The sequence below is a fragment of the Schistocerca americana genome, chromosome 2 (assembly GCF_021461395.2).
Source record: "Schistocerca americana isolate TAMUIC-IGC-003095 chromosome 2, iqSchAmer2.1, whole genome shotgun sequence".
NCBI classification, from domain to species: Eukaryota; Metazoa; Arthropoda; class Insecta; order Orthoptera; family Acrididae; genus Schistocerca; species Schistocerca americana.
Window position 1 is genome coordinate 936,985,076 of NC_060120.1, and position 20,474 is coordinate 937,005,549.

General features: G+C 41.8%; 1 pseudogene; it reads right to left on the reverse strand.

Moving 5' to 3' along the window:
• Positions 1-19,561: 19,561 nt before the first annotated feature.
• On the reverse strand, positions 19,562-19,679 carry LOC124597640 (annotated as a pseudogene).
• Between the last annotated feature and the right edge of the window lie 795 nt (positions 19,680-20,474).

The window sequence follows — 20,474 nt, forward strand, 5'->3', positions numbered from 1 at the left end:
CAAAATATGGCGCATTAGCACATATATCCACAAACCTTTAGATGCCCTTGCAAAAAAGGTAGATTCGCGACTACGCAGCTCAGGCACAGAGTGGTACACAGACTTGTGGAAATGTATACATTGGACAATCACGCAGAGGTGTGTCAGTTAAGTTTTCGGAACATAAGAGGAGCTGGATACTAGAAGAGAGAGATTCGTCCCTTGTGGAACATCTTTTAACAAAACGAAACATAGAAAGAGGCACTACGGAAAATACCTGAAAATCAACGGTCTCATGACACAGAATGCCAGCTTAGTTTTAAATGATCAAACACAATTTCCTTAATAAGTTTCTTGTAGTGGCCATTTTAGCAGCAGCTCTGTAGAAACTGCAGAAGTTCACAAGGAAAATGACTTTTCTATGCTTTACATTAATCTTTATTTTACTTGCGCACTCAGGCTGGTTTCGCCTTTTTAACAAGGCATCTTCCGTGGGTGTTCTGAAATATTACATAATTTTCCGGTGTCACATATAGGTTACAGATTTAAAACAGTTCATCGAAGTTTTTATTCATTATTTGTAATTCAAGTAGAAAACTTGCTGAAACCTTGCAGTTTTCATACATCCAAGCTGTTTTCGAAACACAGCACTTTAACTGCAGTTATCTGTGTATTGAGCAGTGGTTCCCATTATTTCTTACAAGGGAACCTCCCCATCGCACCCCCCTCAGATTTAGTTATAAGTTGCCACAGTGGATAGACCCTGAAAAACTGAACACAGATCAATCGAGAAAACAGGAAGAAGTTGTGTGGAACCATGAAAAAATAAGCAAAATATTCAAACTGATTAGTCCATGTGTAAGATATGCTCCATCAAGGAGATACAAAACTTAGGAGCGCCGTGGTCCCGTGGTTAGCGTGAGCAGCTATGGAACGAGAGGTCCTTAGTTCAAGTCTTCCTTCGAGCGAAAATTTTAATTTTTTACTTTCAGACAATTATCAAAGGTCAGGCACTCACACATAAATCAACTTCGCCCTCCAAAATTCCAGGACATGTTCAGATTTGCTTGGACATATGCAGGATTTGACGGTCTACACACGGAAAAATTTGAAAAAGTTAAAAACATATGTTTTGACAGAGCACAGGGAAAAGTGTGCGACTGTGAGACTTTTGGATTCATTTGTTGCACTTTTGGATTCATTTGTTGCAGTTTATGTGACAAACTATGATGTTTTCATCACTTTTTTGGGAGTAATTATCACCTCCACAAGAAAACCTAAATCGGGCAACGTAGATGAGTCTTTTTACCCATTCGCCAAGTGTACAAGTTAGGTGGGTCGACAACATATTCCTGTCATGTGATGCACATGCCGTCACCAGTGTCGTATAGAATATATCAGACGTGTTTCCTGTGGAGGAATCGGTTGACCTATGACCTTGCGATCAAATGTTTTCGGTTCCCATTTTTTTTTCATCTGCTCGGGGCGGACGTCGTAAGACATCCAGTAAAGTTCGTTGTTGATCTGTTGACTCAGTTTTTTTATTACAGACGGCACATTACTCTCTGACCAAACACGCTGAGCTACCGTGCTGGCTTCCATTGGAGAGGCACGTCCTTTCGTCTACTAATCGCACGGTTTTGCGGTGCGATCGCAAAACACATACATTAAACTTATTACAGTGAACAGAGACGTCAATGAACGAACGGACAGATCATAACTTTGCGAATATAAAGAAAAAATTTTTCGCTCGAGGGGAGACTTGAACCAAGGACCTCTCGTTCCGCAACTGCTCGTGCTAACCACGCGACCACGGTGCTCCTGAACTGAATCCCTCCTTGATGTATCATATATTGCGCATGGACTAATCAGTTTGTATATTTTGCTTATTTTTTTATAGTTCCACACAACTTCTTCCTGTTTTCTCGATTGATCTGTGTTCAGTTTTTCAAGACCTATCCACTGTGCCAACTTATAACTAAATCTGAGGGGGGTGCGATGGGTAGGTTCCTTTGTTAGACCACTAACCCTGAGTTCTATCAGACATTAGCTAGTACCACCCCCTCCCCCCCCTGCCGTCTGTAGCCCCCTCCCCTACATTATCACCAACCTTAGCGCCAAACTGAACTGTAGAATCAAAGACTTTTCTTGGTGCACATTCATTTTTAAAATGATAAAAGGTAAATGGTTACTTAATTTGTGTATGGGGGGGGGGGTTAAGATTGAATGATAAAGGAATTCATGGTGCATCGCAAGTGCTACCCGTATCTATTTCTCAAATAAGAAAGCTAACTATCCACAGTGAGGGCAGGCATTTGTTACTTACCCTGTATTTCTTCTCTCCATCGCGGCACTTCCGTGACCTGCACACTGCAACCCCATTTGACATCAACCAACGTAAAATATGTGCACTGTACTTAATGTTCTTAAATCACTTGATTGCTGCACTCCTTACTTCTGTACTGTCAGAAATTGGAAGACTTCAGACTTAATGCTTTGTGTCTGGCCACAACCGCTAACAGTAATGGTGCATTAATGTAGTTACTGCAGTGCCGTGCTGTCAATTTATTAATTTATTTGTTTCGAAGCGAGTAATGAAGCAATTTCTGGGTTGCTGCAGGTACTATCTACAACTTGGAGAAGACATTTTCTTGACATATTTAGCATTTGTTACGAATATGTCTCACTTTTACCATCAACGGTGTAGTGTGTGGACTATTTGAGGAACGTTTAACCTCCACTGCATTAATGCTACTAATTGACAAAAAGTAATTATCTTTTGAAAATAATTTTATTTCATGACTGAAGCAGAATTGAAACATCGAGTTTTTTTCCCATCAAACAATTTCATTTTACCCGTCAGGAAGCCGGCCATTGTGGCCGAGGGGTTCTAGGCGCTTCAGTCCGGAACCGCGCTGCTGCTACGGTCGCAGGTTCAAATCCTGCCTCTGGCATGGATGTGTGTAATGTCCTTAGATTAGTTACGTTTTAGTAGTTCTAAGTCTAGGGGGCTGATGACCTCAGATGTTAAGTCCCATAGTGCTTGGAGTCATTTGATTTGAACCCGTCAGGGGCAAATTATCCTCATGTTGGGAACCACTGGTTTAGAACTTCATTTGTGTTTGTAAGTGTTGTCAGCTATCATTGATGGAAGTTAGTGTGTGTGTGTGTGTGTGTGTGTGTGTGTGTGTGTGTGTGCGTGCGTGAGTGTGTGTGAGTGTGAGTGAGTGTGAGAGTGTGTGTGTGTGTGTGTGAGAGTGTGTGTGAGAGAGTGTGAGAGTGTGTGTGTGTGTGTGTGTGTGTGTGTGTGAGAGTGTGTGTGTGTGTGAGTGTGTGTGTGTGTGTGAGAGTGTGTGTGTGAGAGTGTGTGTGTGTGTGTGTGTGTGTGTGTGTGTGTGTGTGAGAGAGAGAGAGAGAGAGATTCAATATGGTACACAACGATATACAAGCACAATTCTCACATAAAACAAACATTTACCAAAGATAAGGTATAAACACAGTATTCATAACAGACAGTTCGATCCTAGAGTACATTCCAAAAATAACGAAAGACGTAGATATCTGAAACTCTAGATACAGAGAAGTAGTTAAAGTGTTATGTTTCGACAACAGACCGATCACGTAGAAAACTGGAAGCCTTCAACCAGTTTTCCACGTGAGAGAAAGTTGCTTGGATTACTATTAATGAAATAGACGCTGATCTGTAAGTACCTTACCATTTATTTATAAAAGCTTCCATGAACTTTTTTGAACCTATAACCTACATGTCACAGCGAAGTATGCCTTGACAAACAGGTGAAACGCGTCTGAGCGCATAAGTAAAAATTTTATGAGTAGCACAGTTAAACACTAATGAGTAGCATGCTAAAAGCACTTTTCTCATAAACGGCAACTATATTCACTACCTCAGGGCATTCAGTAGCACGCTAAAAGCACTCTTCTCATAAACAACAACTACATTCATTACCTCAGGGCATGCAGCTATGCAATCTAAATTCCTCCTACTGATGTTTTGACCGCGAATATACCAGTACTGACCAGAACTCTAAAAGAACTACTGGACAACAAAGCAACGGGTATTGATGACATCCCTGCAGAACAAATGAAGAAGGCTGGTGACAGCATGACAATGATGCTGCTTGAACTTATTAGGTCCATCTATAACACAGGAGAGATACAGACAGACTTCCAGAAATGTATCATTGTTCCTATACCAAAGAAGGCTGCAGCTACAAAATGCGAACAGTACCGAACTCTAAGCCTAATATCACATGCATCAAAAATTCTCACAAAAATAGTTCTGAAGAGAATTGAAGAGAAGGTGGAGAATATGCTGAGTGAAGATCAGTTTGGTTTCAGAAGGGGATTGGGAACAGGAGAGGCGATTCTGGCACTGAGACTCGTTATCGAAAAGCAATTACAGAAAAATAAACCAACTTATATTGCCTTTGTAGACATGGAAGAGGCATTTGATAACGTTGTCTGGCAAGAGATGTTCAGAATGCTGAGAAAAAGTGGAATAAAGCACAAAGACATCCGTGTGATAGTTTCTATAAGAATGAGGTGGCAGTGATTAGGAACTGTCACCATGAACAAGAACGAATTCACCACTAAGCATTATCGTATATGTCACGTTACAGCTGTTGTAGAGTTCACAATAAATGTTCGAATATCCCATCGTCAATTTCAATGACTTTGTGCACTCTTGGGAGAACATGTTGTGTTGCTTGTCTGAGTGCCTTTGCGCGTTCCTTAATGAGGGAGCAGCGTCAATGATGCGACCAAACAGTTCATCTCGCGTACTCACCTTTCGTTTGTTCACCTCAGACTTCATCCAACCCCATAAACAAAAATAAAACCTAATGGTGTAAGATCTGGCGATCTTGGTGGACAGTTGATTGTACTACCACGACCAATCCAGCTATTAGTGTTAAGTGCAGTTGAGATGTTCCCTTACATGTCTTGTGACATGTATTGTATCTCGAAAACCATTCGGAATTGGCCTAATATCGGTATGAAATATTTTGCTTCAAATGAGTGCTACTGTTATATCCATGAATAATGACCATTCTTCGTGGGTCACCCTGTAGAGAAACGAAGAAAGGTAAGGAATACCTCTGTTTATGCAAGGTTGTTAAGTCAGTTAAAGCTGTGAACCCATTCCATGTAATTTTATGCATGCAATTAACTTATGTGATTTTAAAGATGCTGGTGAAATATGGTTGTCAGAGCAGGCGTATAAGGTCAAATGCAGTATTGTAAAGTGTCTCGTGCTCACCCATTTCAAATAGCTATACAAAGACCCCTCTCTCTTAAATGGAAGAATAGAAGAATTTCAGTGTATTCAAAAGAGGAAAGACCATGGCAGATGTATGCCATGCCGTACTTTATCTGAAAGACCAGTCATGGTTATCAGTTGCAAAACGGAACAACCTGTTGGCGAAGTTGCCATTTTTTGTAAAATAGCACAGTAAGTTTTACAGTAAACTTTGCAACATCTGATCTTAAGAATGTGGTGATGTTGAAAAAGCAGCAATCAGTACTGAAAGATGTTTTTTTCTTGAATTTAATTATGTTAGTCTCTTGTAAAAAGTTTAAAAGTTTAAAAGACATGTGAAATTGTTTTTGTTGACTAGTTAAAATACGTATTACTGCTGTACTCGTATTATCACAAACAAAACATAGCGGCTCTGTACTGATAGCACTTGAATCAAAAACTTTGACACTTAGAGCCTGTCAATTTCCTGGTAAAGCACATGGAATGTTCTTAATAAGTATTTCTTTTCTCATTTGTATTTTTTCTTCTCCAGTCATGAAGTCAGCAGCAAAATTCTAACGAATTTGAAGCTAGTTTGATTATTTTTCCACCGTGAATGCCTCAAGAAATATGTAAAGATTTTTTAAATTACCGCTACCAGTCGCAAACTTTGTTAACTATTGTATTACTTATTTATTTAGCGACATGTTTCGAGTGACTACCTCATCTTCAGGCTAAATGGCATTACATAAACAATAATTTCACATTTAATGATAAAGTGTACAAACTAGGTGTATGCCTAGCAGTGGGAAATTCTCTACGTGTAATCATTGCAGAAATTTTCATTAACCTCCTTAAAAATAAACTTCTCATCAACAAAGACATAATAACCCAGAAAATTCTACACTACTGCAGATGTGTTGATGACACATTCATTGTATACGATGGAACTGATGAAGAAATAGGAACTCTATTAAACAGATTCAATAATTTACACAACAACATCCATTTCACCACAGAACATGAGGAAAATAACAAAATTAATTTTCTAGACATGAGAATAAGTGACGAAGACCAAACCCTACATATCAGTGTATACAGAAAACCAATATATACAGACACCATCATTAATAAATATTCCACACATCCCAATTCACATAAACAAGCTGCACTCAGATCCTTCTTAAACAGAGCACAGAAATTCGCACTTAATGCTGCCGAGTATAAGACAGAAATGAACGCTATCAAATACATTGCGCATCATAATGGCTATAACGCACATGAAACACACACTATCACAATGCACAACTAAAAATAACAACAAAACAGCTTCCTCACACAACATCCAAAAACCCAGGTACATAACCTTACCATATTTAGGTGTCATAGCAGACAAGGCAGCCAAGCTGATTAAAAAAATGGACACCTTTGCCACCAACAACAACTTAAAAAAGAAACTGATACATGACATCTCACGTCCCACAGAGAAACTTAACAAATCAGGAATTTATAAAATTACATGAAGTCATTGTAACAAATATTACATGGGCCAAACGGGAAGAAATTTTAAAACCCGCTTTAAAGAACACAATGTCTGTTTCAGACTTGGCAAACCGAATAAATCAGCTGTAGCGAAACATATAAATGAAACAGGACACAGTGTTACAATACACAACGATCTCAAAGTACTAAATAATTTAGAAAAGAGCATTTCTTTTCCAATTTCACTACAGTACTTGTAGAATAATAGATAAATCACATAACAGTCATTTGACTCTAGCCCCAGCAATAGCTTAGAAATATGTAAAATAAATAGTTTATATCATGATATGTACAACAATATTGTAACAGGTGCTCAATTTGTAATGTATTTCGTCAACCTACATGTGTAATATGATAAAAAGACGTGCAGAAGACATGTAAACATCTGACACCACATAGATCGACAAATCGATACTCAAATCGAAACCAGCTGTATTTCGAACGCCATCTTAGATTTGCTTGTGTGATCGTGTTTCCAAGTTACTGTTACGTTAGTGAAAATTTGAGAACAGTGATCAAGAAAGCGAAGAGAGCCACGGAAATGGAAACACCTCAGCGCATCACAACGAGACTGCCAGGCCAGAAGAACAAACTGAGTGACCGTTAGAAAATATTGTCATGCAAACATCAGTCCAGCTTCCAAAGTGACATCGCCTCTTACTAAATTTTCTGTTCTCCCACAGGATAACCACAACAATTGTGAAAAGACTATGTAACATCAGTATGACCTTATTGTAAAATTGTTTCTGTAATGTCATTTAGCCTGAAGATCAGGTAGTCCCTCGAAACATGTCGCTAAATAAATAAGTAATACGGTAGGTAACAAAGTTTGTGATTGGCAGCGGTAATTTAAAAAACCTTTACATATAATTCTAAGGTATCAGAAACTATCTCAATTTTGCGGATAGAAATAAGTTATGTCCTCTCTTCAAGTGACATCGTCGTTCTAGCACAGAGGTCTTGATTTAGCTGCTTTGTGCTGTGAGGCTTTAATGGAACTACAATGAAACAGCCTAACGCTCTTTCTTACTGAAAAAATGAGTTACATAGTTTATCGGGGTACCAGCTACCTTTTATTATGTACGTTCCTTCAGAGAAAATATCAAACTGAGCTACAGTGTTGCCTACGCAGTACAAGTTAACAGTAGTCCTTCCTGGCCAATATACAATTTTTTATCTCCCCCCCAACAAATATTATTAATAAGTCAAGCCAAATTAAAATTTCCTAAACCCAATAACAATCTGAACTACTCGTAGTTATCCCATCTTCGATGTACACTGCATTCCATCCGACTTAGCACTCGGTATTACCTCCCTCCGATTTCAACTAAAATGTTTGGCGCGAGTCACCTCACTAGTCGGAACAAAGGTCACGGCACACTAAGTGATGTGTCGCTTTCTAGTGATTCAGTCGTCTACTTGAAATTGATTATAAAATGATGTTTAAATTACGTAATGATAGCACAATATTAAGATATTCTCCTATATTTTTATGAGCAAAATTTGAACGATTACTTAATATTGTTGTTCTTGTTGTGATCTTCAGTCCAGAGATTGGTTTGATGCAGCTCTCCATGCTACTCTGTCCTATGCAAGCTTCATTTCCAAATAACAACTGCAACCTACAACCTTCTGAATCTACTTAGTGTATTCATCTCTTGGTCTCCCTCTACGATTTTTACCAACCATGCTTCCATCCATCACTAAATTGGTGATTCCTTGATGCCGCACAACGTGTCCTACTAACCTATCCCTTCTTCTAGTCAAGTTGTGCCACAATTCCTCTTCTCCCCGATTCTATTCAATACCTCCTCATTAGTTCTTCAGCATTCTCCTGCAGCACCACATTTCGAAAGCTTCTATTCTTTTCTTGTCTAAACTATCGTGAATGTTTCACATCGATTATTTAGTAATAATCAATAATCGTGTCGTGATAGGGTATCTTACCACTATTTGGACATTACGAACAGTCAGTGCTAAATGGTGAAAACTGTCGTTGAAGAACTCTGTTTTTCGTGTTAATTTGTCCATTTTCAAGAGCTACAAGCAGATGGAGGTATGTTATGTAGACACAGCCAGCAGAGTAGAAGCTTTGTATTTACTATAAATTGTGAATGAAGTATTACGTGTTCTCATATTATATCGCACATTTGTTGTGGCCCCTCCCGCTTTTATTCTTTTAAAGCAAATGGGGTACTGTACTTCACTGATACTGCACATAGTAAAGCACTTCCCGACTAGATATGGTGGCATTCTGTAATACAAATGAATTCCAATCACGACAATGAGAAACTACGATATAGACAAGATGGGGCAAGTCTTGCGCACTGCATGTGCAAGCGTACCATCTAATAGGTCACGCCACGTGGTAACAGGCAATGCTGTATCAGTTCTTACACAATATATTTGTTGCTCCTTGAAATATTAACGCACCACAAGATCAATCAGCAATAAAGACAAGGTCTGTAGAAATACTTGGATAGCACAGGAGATGTTGAATTCAGATGATGAAAGGAAAAAATATAGAAATGCAGCCGGCGTAAGGGATTACAAACGTCTAAAAACTGAGATTGGCTAAGCAGAAATGGGTAGAAAAAATGCAAGAATATATACTTATATGGATATGGTGTCTGTTCTTTCGGACATGTCCTAAAGAACAGACACCATATCCATTTAAGTACGTAGTTCTGGCAATACCGGCCATGACCTTCCTCTTCTGTGCAGATGCACGCTTATTACCCGAACTCTTACGGGACTTGGTAAGAATGTCTTCCACGACAAATGTATGTGTAGGGTAGGGACACTACGAATGTAGTGTGTGGACATGTAAGGTGAGAATGTGGGTCTCGCTGTAGCCGTGCGCGAGATAGTACCTGCAGTCGCACTATCCTCTGTGCCCTCGGAGGCTCAGATGGACAGAGCGTCTGCCATGTAATCAGGAGATCCCGGGTTCGAGTCCCGGTCGGGGCACACATTTTCTCCTGTCCCCGTTGATATATATCAATGTCCGTCAGCAGATAAAGTTATTACTATATAATTCTAAAATGTAAGAAATCGACACCCCGAACACCAGTTATTTGCTCGTTTCTATCGGCATATAAAAATAGCATTGATGGCCTTTCCCGTTTTCTATACGCAATATTTCAAAGCAATGCAAATATTGCCAATAAAAAAATATTCGTTTTTTAAGAAAGGCTTATTGAAAAGCGAGAAATGTTAGCACTGCCGCTACGGCTAATTGATATTTCGGTTTTTTCCCGGTTTTTAGTAAAAAAAATAGAAACACCTGTTACAACCGAGACCAAAGAAACGCCGAAGAACGCCCGTTGTTCAGGACTAAGATACGATGCGTGTTTTTTAAGTAAGTACCGTTTTGAAATTTAAAAAAAGACGTGCTAAGATATCTCAATAATTTTATTTTTACGTGAAAGCCTGTACCTTAATCTACTTTTCTACATAATTTCCGTCAATATTGAGGCACATGTCATAACGTTGTACCAGTTCTTGAATACCCTCCTCGTAGAAATCTGCCGCCTGATTTGTTAACCAATGCATCACCACTGTTTTGACTTCGTCATCGTCTTGAAGACGCTGACCGCCCTTGTGTTTCTTCAAGTGCAGGAACAGATGGACGTCACTGGGCGCAAGATCGGAGCTGTACGGAGGATGATCTAGAGTTTCCCACCGAAAAGATGTGATGAGATCTTTGGTCTGATTCGCCACATACGGGCGGGCATTGTCTTGCAGCAAAACGATGCCCTTGCTCAACTTCCATGGACTGTTGCTTTGATTCTGGTGTGACGTAGGCCACCAATGTTTCATCACCCTTAACAATTTGGCTTAAGAAATCATCACCGTCGTTGTGGTACCGCTCAAGGGAAGTCAATGCATTGTCTAAACCTTTGGTTTTGTGCGCATCCTTCAACATTTTCGGTACCCAACTTGCGCACAAGTTTTGGTAATTCAAGTGTTCGGTCACAATGCCATACAAAACACTAAGAGAAACATTAGGAAAGTCATCCCGCAAGGAGGAAATCGTAAAGCGTCTGTTTTCTCTCACCTTATTCTCCATTTCCTGCACCAAACTTTCATTAACGACGGAAGGACGCCCACTCCGTTGTTCATCATGCACATTTGTGCGGCAATCTTTAAATGCACTCACCCACTTTCTTACCATTCCGTCACTCATAACGTTTTCTCCGTAAATTGCACAGATCTCACGATGAATATCGATCGCTTTTAGGCCTTTAGCACTAAGAAATCTTATAACTAGACCGCGGATTTTAGGTAAAAACCTATTTTGTTCCTGAGTTCCTATTTGCATAAAAAGTTATACTTATGCGTTTCGTGACTATTTACACTTAATAGCGTTAATTCTATAGGACCTAAAAAAGCCTATTTCGACGTTAGTGCCTATTTTTGCCTATTTCGCAATTAATATCCTAAAAAGTGTCTATTTCATCATATAAGACAGGGGTTCCAAGTTTTTCCACACTATACGACAGGTGGAAAAAAATATTTTCTGCCCAGCGTGCAGCAAGGTGGCTAGTTGATATGCGCTCATGCTTCGTCTTTCGTTCTTTTTTTATATTTTTATATCGCTATCCTTGTTAATACCAAATACTCTTTATAGGTGTTTTATTATTCATATGTAAAAAATAGATAATGGATCTTTAGGTTAAAATATATTTTTTTCCTAAGCTCCAATTTGCACATAAGTTGGCATTTACGCGTTTCATGACTAACTAAACTGAATACCGTTCGTTCTATAGGACCTAAAATTGCGTATTTCGACGTTGATGCCTAATTTTGCCTATTTCGGCATCAAAATCCTAAAAAGTACATATTTCGTTAATCTGACATAGAGTTCTTGTGTTTTCTAAGATTAGAAAAAGGAAGTAAACTTAGGGCTTTACGTCTCGTCGAAGGCGAAGGTCGTTAGAAACTGTTTACAATTCCTTTGCTTGATTTACTACCAACAGCACTCCGCACGGTTGAATGGTCATCCATCCAAGTACGCGCCGAGCGCAACAGTGCTTAACTTCGGTGAGCGAATGGGAACCGGTCAAAGATTCGAGTTACACATTAGAATCAAACGTGGGAGTACAAAATGTTATATTTGAAAATATTTCGTTCGTAGGGTTCTGGCCAGCTGTGTATTTTCGCAAAGAAACGGTTTCATAGGCCTTAAGCTGAGCACGGATTAAAAAATCACAATGTTAATCGTAGACGCCCTCTACAGCTAAATTATTGCCCTTCGCGCATTTTCTCGCTGCTGTCTACTACTCTGTTTCGTGAAAGGTATTATACGTGAATTTTCCGGGTCGAAAAATAATTTGTCAGTAGTGAGATGTTTTCATCTGAAGCACCGGTCGATTCCATTCGCTTGTTCAGAAGAGGCGACCATTAATAAGATGTTCATACTGTCAACACTGTGTATTTTAATTTATTTTTATTTTCTCTGCATCATTTTTATTAGAGCCTATTTTAGGTTTTATATAGCCTAAATGAACTACTGAAGGCGCCTATTTTAGCTGCCTAAAACACACTTTTTTACGACCTAAAATTCCGTGGTCTACTTATAACAGCCCGTACTTCACAGTCGGCGGGACTCACGATTATAGGGGGCATCTTAAACACTCAGTACACAACGTAAACGAGGAAGAATCAGACTGTAATGGCGTCAGTGCGTAGATTAAGGTACAGGCTTTCATGTAAAAATAAATTATGTAGATATCTTAGAACGCCTTTTTTAAATTTCAAAACGATACTTACTTAAAAAACACGCCTCATACCAGTATCAGTTTTAACAGATCGTGTTTTCCCATCGCTACGGTATGTTTATACGATTCTCCCGTCTGAACGATTTCATAAACGCGAAATTTTAAACTTGTGCGTGTTACGGAGAAACACGTGCGCGAGTGGCGGGGAGCCGTAGCTGTTGTGTTGTTGTCTTATCGAGTGGCGACCTTCCATGGGTTCGCGGGTCTGGGGAGAGCGCGACGAGCCTTTGCTGTTTATCACGGAGGCCAGGCGACGTCAGCGGCCCCAGCCCGATAACCGAAAATCCCCGCGGGTGACGCGGCAGGCACCGTGCCGCCTATTTCCGTCACACGTGGCTCGCGAACGCCCCCACAACGTGTTCTGTGCCAATCGGCTGCGCCCTCGCACAGGGCGACAGCGCTTAGTGTCAAGTTACATTCCGATAGCACCATACCAACGCTGCAAGTATCACTGATTTTTACCTGTTTCCTAAGGGGTCGAGATCTGTTTCCAAATGCCTGTACGAGGGGCGTTTGAAAAGTCCGTGGAAAAATAAAAACTACTTACGTGTTTGGGTTAAACATTTTTTTTTTTTTCGACAGGTCTCCTTTTAGACTTATACACTTCGTCCAACGCTGTTCCAATTTGATCCCTTCCGAATAATAAATGTCCAAGTCTGCAAAATACCTTTTAGTTGCTCCAATCACCGCCTCGTTTGAATAAAATCTTTGTCCCGCCAGCCATTTCTCCATGCTGGGGAACAAACAAGAGTCCGAGGGAACTTAGTGTGGAGAATGGGGGGTGGGGGTGGGGGGGGGGATGTGAAACGAGCCATTATAATTGCTACACCTAGAAGAAATGCAAATGATAAACGGGTATTCATTGGACAAATATATTATACTAGAACTGACATGTGATTACATTTTCACGCAATTTGAGTGCATAGAACCTGAGAAATCAGTACCCAGAAGAACCACCTCTGACCGTAATAACGGCCTTGATACGCCTGGGCATTGAGTCAAACAGAGCTTGGATGGCGTGTACAGGTACAGCTGCCCATGCAGCTTCAATATGATACCACAGTTCATCAAGAGTAGTGACTGGCGTATTGTGACGAGCCAGTTGCTCGGCCACCACTGACCAGACGATTTCAGTTGGTGACAGATCTGGAGAATGTGCTGGCCAGGGCAGCAGTCGAACATTTTCTGTATCCAGAAAGGCCCGTACAGGACCTGCAACGGGCGGTCGTCCATTATCCTGCTGAAATGTAGGGTTTCGCAGGGAAAGAATGAAGGATAGAGCCACGGGTCGTAACATATCTGAAATGTAACGTCCACTGTTCAAAGTGCGGTCAATGCGAACAAGAGGTGACCGAGATGTGTAACCAATGGCACCCCATACCATCACGCCGGGTGCTACGCCAGTATGGCGATGACGAATACACGCTTCCAATGTGCGTTCACCGCGATGTCGCCAACCACGAATGTGACCATCATCATGTTGTAAACAGAATTTGGATTCATCCGAAAAAATGACGTTTTGCCATTCGTGCACCCAGGTTCGTCGTTGAGTAAACCATCGCAGGCGCTCCTGTCTGTGATGCAGCGTCAAAGGTAACCGCATCCATGGTCTCCGAGCTGATAGTCCATTCTGCTGCAAAAGTCGTCGAACTGTTCGTGCAGATGGTTGTTGTCTTGCAAACGTCCCCATCCGCTGACTCAGGGATCGAGACATGGCTGCACGATCCGTTACAGCCATGCGGATAATACGCCTGTCATCTCGACTGCAGGTGATACGAGGCCGTTGTGATCCAGCACGGCGTTCCGTATTATCCTCTTGAACCCACCGATTCCATATTCTGCTAACAGTCATTGGATCTTGACAACGCGAGCAGCAATGTCGCGGTACGATAAACCGCAATCGCGATAAGCTACAATCCGACCTTTATCAAAGTCGGAAACTTGATGGTACGCATTTCTCCTTCTTACACGAGGCATCACAACAACGTTTCACCAGGCAACGCCGGTCAACTGCTGTTTGTGTATGAGAAATCGATTGGAAACTTTCCTCGTGTCAGCACGTTGTAGGTGTAGCCACCGGCGCCAACCTTGTGTGAATGCTCTGCAAAGCTAATCATTTGCATATCACAGCTTCTTCTTCCTGTCGGTAAAATTTCGCATCTGTAGCACGTCATCTTCGTGATGTACCAATTTTAATGGCCAGTAGTGTATTTCCATTAATTTTGCGACCACAGCTGCTGAGGTGTGTGCTGGTGCACTTTCGTGATGGAAAATGACTTTTTTGCAGTCCAATCGCCGGCGTTTTTCTTGCAGCTCGGTTTTCAAACTGTCCAATGACGATGAATAATATGCTCCTGTAATAGTTTTACCCATTTCCATATAATCCGTGAGGATTACACCTTGCGAATCCCAAAAGACAGTCGCCATAACCTTTCCGGCCGATGGACTGGTCTTCGCATTTTTTGGTGCAGATTCTCCCTTGGCAACCCATTGTTTAGATTGTTGTTTGGTCTCAGGAGTATAGTAATGTATCCATGTTTCATCCACAGTGACGAAACGACTCTTAAAGTCTAGCGGATTCTTTCTGAACAGCTGCAAATCATCCTTGTAACACTTCACTCGATCCCGATTTTGGTCAAGCGTGAGCAGTCGCGGAACCCATCTTGTGGATAGTTTCTCATGTCCAAATGTTTATGCAAAATATTATGTACCCGTTCATTCGAGATTCCCACAGCACTAGCAGTGTCAGGCACCTTAACTCTTCTGTCATCCATCACCAATCATGGATTTTATCAATGATTCCTGGAGTCGTAACCTCCACAGGGCGTCCAAAACGTTCAGCATCACTTGTGCCCATATGGCCACTCCGAAAATTTTGAAACCACTTATAAACTGTTCTAATCGAAGGTGCAAAGTCACCGTAATCGTTTTCAAGCTAATCCTTAGTCTCCTGAGGCGTGTTGCCTTTCATAAAGTAATGTTTAATCACGACACGAAATTCTTCTTCGTCCATTTTCTGACAATCACTCGACTTCCTTGATTCACACGAATGTCAAACACAAAGAAATAGAACAATATGGCTGAAACTTGGAGTGTGTTCTTTCCAAAGATGCTGCTAACTAAACATGACCTCGATACGCGCCGGTGGTGCTATCTCTCGGACTTTGCACGGACTTTTCAAACGCCCCTCGTAGTTGCGACGGAACAGATGTCCAGTAGCCCTTTTCTGTCTGTATCGTCCACACTGTTGGTCCCATAGGTTAACCTCGGTAGTGACGTCGTTTTAGTTTTGGTAGCCAGAGTTGCTATTCTGTACGCTACGAGGCCTGTTAACGATCGGTCCGCCTGCCGATTATTCGCCTTCGGTACAAAGAGATGGTGAGGTGTCTGTAGTGCCGCTCGTTCGGTTCGGTGTGCTTTGACTGAGGAGATAATTTGTTATTTTAGAAGTACTGAGTGATTTTTAATTTTGAATTTAATGACTAGGTTTTATTGAAGAATCAGCGGGACACATCCGAGTGAAAAGTGAGTTCATAAATGTTACTTTGCGTGCACGTCGGCCGAAAATCATGGAGGTGGACATGATGCACATGTTAACTGTTAAGAATAGGGCAACGGCTACAAAGGCGGGCAAGGCGGCTCGAGTAAGTGCGGCCCCACGGGATTTGACAATCTGTGGGATGGGACGAATCCCTTTGAAATGCTATATAGCAGCTCTGTGGCGAGGCACGGACTGAACAGGAAGACAACCCACAGCTTGGTTGAGGAACTGCGCCTGTACCTCAGAGCTCATCAAACAGCTACAGCCGCGCGCTTTGAGGCGCCATGTCACCTCCTGCCGGAGGTTCGAGTCCTGCCTCAGGCATGGGTGTGTGTTTTGTTCTCAGCAGAAGTTAGTTTACGTTAGTTTAAAGTAGTGTTTACGTTAGTTTAATGTAGTGTGTATGTCTAGGGTCCGATGACCTCAGCTGTTTGGTCCCTTAGGAATTCACACAAATCTGAACATTTGAAAGAACTACAGCTATCTCTTTGCATCTGAAGGGACGTTTCCTTAGCAAGTCCTGAAATCTACATCTACATGGTTACTCTGCAATTCACACTTAAGTGCCTGGCAGAGGGTTCATCGAACCATTTTCATGCTACTTCTCTACTATTCCACTCCCGAATGGCGCAGGGGAAAAAGGAACACTTAAATCTTTCCGTTAGAGCTCTGATTTCTATTTTATTATTATGAGCATTTCTCTCTACGTAGGTGGGTGTCAACAAAATATTTTAGAATTGGGAAGAGAAAGTTGGTGATTGAAATTTCGTGAATAGATCTCGCCGCAAAGAAAACCGCCTTTGTTTCAGTGAGCGCCACCCCAACTCGCGTATCGTATCAGTGACACTCTCACCCCTACTGCGCGATAACACGAAACGAGCTGCCCTTCTTTGCACTTTTTCGACGTCCTCAGTCAATCCTACCTGGTAAGGATTCCATACCGCGCAGCAATATTCCAGCAGAGGACGGACAAGTGTAATGTAGACTGTCTCTTTAATGGGTTTGTCGCATCTTCTAAGTGTTCTTCCAACAAAGCGCAGTCTTTGTTTCGCCTTCCCCACAGTATTCGCGGTTCAAGGCGCTGCGGTCTGGAACCGCAAGACCGCTACGGTCGCAGGTTTCGAATCCTGCCTCGGGCATGGATGTTTGTGATGTCCTTAGGTTAGTTAGGTTTAACTAGTTCTAAGTTCTAGGGGACTAATGACCTCAGCAGTTGAGTCCCATAGTGCTCAGAGCCATTTGAACCATTTGAACCACAGTATTATCTGTGTGGTATTTCCAATTTAAGTTGCTCGTAATTGTAATTCCGAAGTATTTAGTCGAATTGACAGCCCTTAGATTTATGCGATTTATCGTATACCCAAAATTTATCGGATTTCTTTTAGTACCCATGTGGATGATCTCGCAGCTGGCCGATGTGGCCGAGCGGCTCTAGGCATTTCAGTCTGGAACCGCACGACCGCTACGGTCGCAGGTTTGAATCCTGCCTCGGGCATGGATATGTGTGATGTCCTTAGGTTAGTTAGGTTTAAGTAGTTCTAAGTTCTAGGGGACTGATGACCTCAGATGTTAAGTCCCATAGTGCTCAGAGCCATTTGAACCATTTTTTTTTTATGACCTCGCACTTTTCTTTGTTTAGTGCCAATTGCCATTTTTCGCACCATACAGAAATTCTCTCTAGATCATTTTGTAATTGGAACTGATCGTCTGATGCTTTTACTAGACGGTAAATTACAGCGTCATCTGCAAACAATCTAAGGGGGCTGCTTAGATTATCACCTAGATCATTTATGTAAATCAGGAATAGCAGAGGACCTATGACACTGCGGAACGCCAGATATCACTTCTGTTCTACTCGACGATTTACCGTCTATCACTACGAACTGTGACATCTCTGAGAGGAAATCACGAATTCAGTCACACAACTGAGACGATACCCCATATGCACGCAATTTGATTAATAGTCGCTTGTGAGGAACGGTATCAAAAGCCTTCTGGAAATGACTAAATCAAGTGAATAGCACTCATCAGCCATCAAATGCAGTGGTTATTCTTTTTTTTCTAGGTTTCGACAGCTGTTAACTTCTTGGGGATCAAAAGGTGTGTGGCTGACAGTTCAGCTGCCATGAGCCTGCCAAGCGTCTCTAGGTGCACTGAAAAAGTTGTGAGGACTCTCAGTGCATCTGCATTCGAAAAGAATAATGGGAGCTGCGTCAGCTGACCGCTTCGGGTGTGGGGCGCTGTGTGCGCTGCAGTGCGTCGCTTTGGGTGCACAATCATCGGGTGAGCATGACTACAGCTGCGGTCACTTGTCTTTGACTGGCTGACATGAAAAGAGACGGCAACACTACACGGGCTCACTTCGATTTCACGGGAGGCGCACCCGCTCGGTGCCGAACGGCTCACGAGGAATACACGGATGCTCGGTTGCGGTAACCCTATCGCTCCGTGTGCTCGCCTATCGAACCGATCAGCAAGCACCTTCTACTGTGCTGTATTTGAGCTTGGCTCGAAAGATTCGAGCACTTTGCATGACAACACCAAAATTTCAGTCTCTGCTCGATTTTTCAATAGCCCCACGATCTAGCGACTGCTATTGGTCCTACCCCCGCCACGTCTCTCAGGTTTATTGATGTCCTACAGACTTTGAACGTCTGTAGAAGAAAGAACTGCATGCTAATAGTGACGAAGTTAATATGATTTTAGAAGAGAAATTTTTGAGGGGAAATCAAATGGGCCCTACAAAATATAGCTAAAACAAGGCTAGTGGACATGATGGGATTCCAGCAAAATTGTTCGAAATCATTGGGAAGAAAGCAGTGAAACTGTTTCATTCAGTATGTCAGAAAAAGACAACAGTAGCCAAAAGACTGGAAAACGTCAATATTCATCTCGATTCCAAAGAAGGTAATTTCTAAAGGTTATTCAAATCGCTGAACACTCACACACACATCACATGGTGGCAAAGTCAAGCTTAAAATTTTACGGAATAGACGTCACCTGTATAAGGACTGACAAGTTCCTAAGAACAAGCTGGATTTCGCAAAGGCAGTGGGACCAGAGATCAAATTGTCAACATCCGATGGATTATGGAGAAGGCAACTGAATTCCATAAAGATGAGTGTCTCTTATGTATTGACTGTGCTAAAGCCTTTGACTGTGGCAACCACAATAAATTATGGGAAGTACTCTTAAACAATGGGAGCACCAGATCATCTCCTTTACCTCATGCAAAATGTGTACTCTGACCTACAAAAAAGCACTCCGTCTTCAGGCCACGAGTGGCCCACCGGGACCATCCGACCGCCGTGTCATCCTAAGGGATGATGCGAATAGGAGGTGCGTGGAGCCAGCACACCGCTCTCCCGGTCGTTGTGATGGTATTCTTGACCGAAGCCGCTACTATTCGGTCGAGTAGCTCCTCAATTAGCATCACGAGGCTGAGTGCACCCCGAAAAATGGCAACAGCGCATGGAGGCCTGGATGGTCACCCATCCAAGTGCCGACCACGCCCGACAGCGCTTAACTTCGGTGATCTCACGGGAACCGGTGTAACCACTGCGGCAAGGCCGCTGCCTTGACCTACAAACCACAGTATGAATCGCATATGGCGCAACTAAATGGGTCAGGATTCAGAATGAAGTAAGGTAAGGCTGCATATTGTCAACTTATTTATTCAATTTGTATGCAGAGCACGTTATGAGGGATGCCAGGTTAAATGAAGAAGAAACTGGAATTGCAATAGCTGGGATACAGCTAAATAACATTAGACACGCAGGTGACACCAGACTTTATGGCAGAAATTGAAGAAGAGTTAAATACCCTCTTACGGAAGGTGAAAGAAAAAAGTGCGAAGGCTGGTGTAATGCCGAATGTCAAGAAAACAAAAATTATGGCAACTGCACCTATCTCTTCATGGCATATTATCAGGAGAAACAATGTACTTTCCATGTTCCATTATTTAGATTCCCAGATTTCTGATTTTGGTGGCTGCAGCCACGATACCAAAACTTAGCAGAAAGCCATGTCCAACCTGGACATATTTTAAGAGGTAGAGACATAACTTTAACAACGAACATACATACAGTAAGGGCTATGGTCTTTCCAGTTGTGATGTACAGTTGTGAGATCTGGATCACAAGAAAGCCTGAACGGCATAGGATAGGCATCTTTACAGTGTTTGAGGAAACTCCATAGACTTACATGAATGGCAAAGAGAATGAATAAGTCAGTATTTCAGCAAATAAAACCAGACTGCTTCGTTGAAGGTGTGAATCTAAAACAAAACATTACCTATTATGGGCACATTAAGCGAAGACATGATTCACTGGAAAATACGTTAATACTGGGGAAGAACGAAGGAACAAGGAGA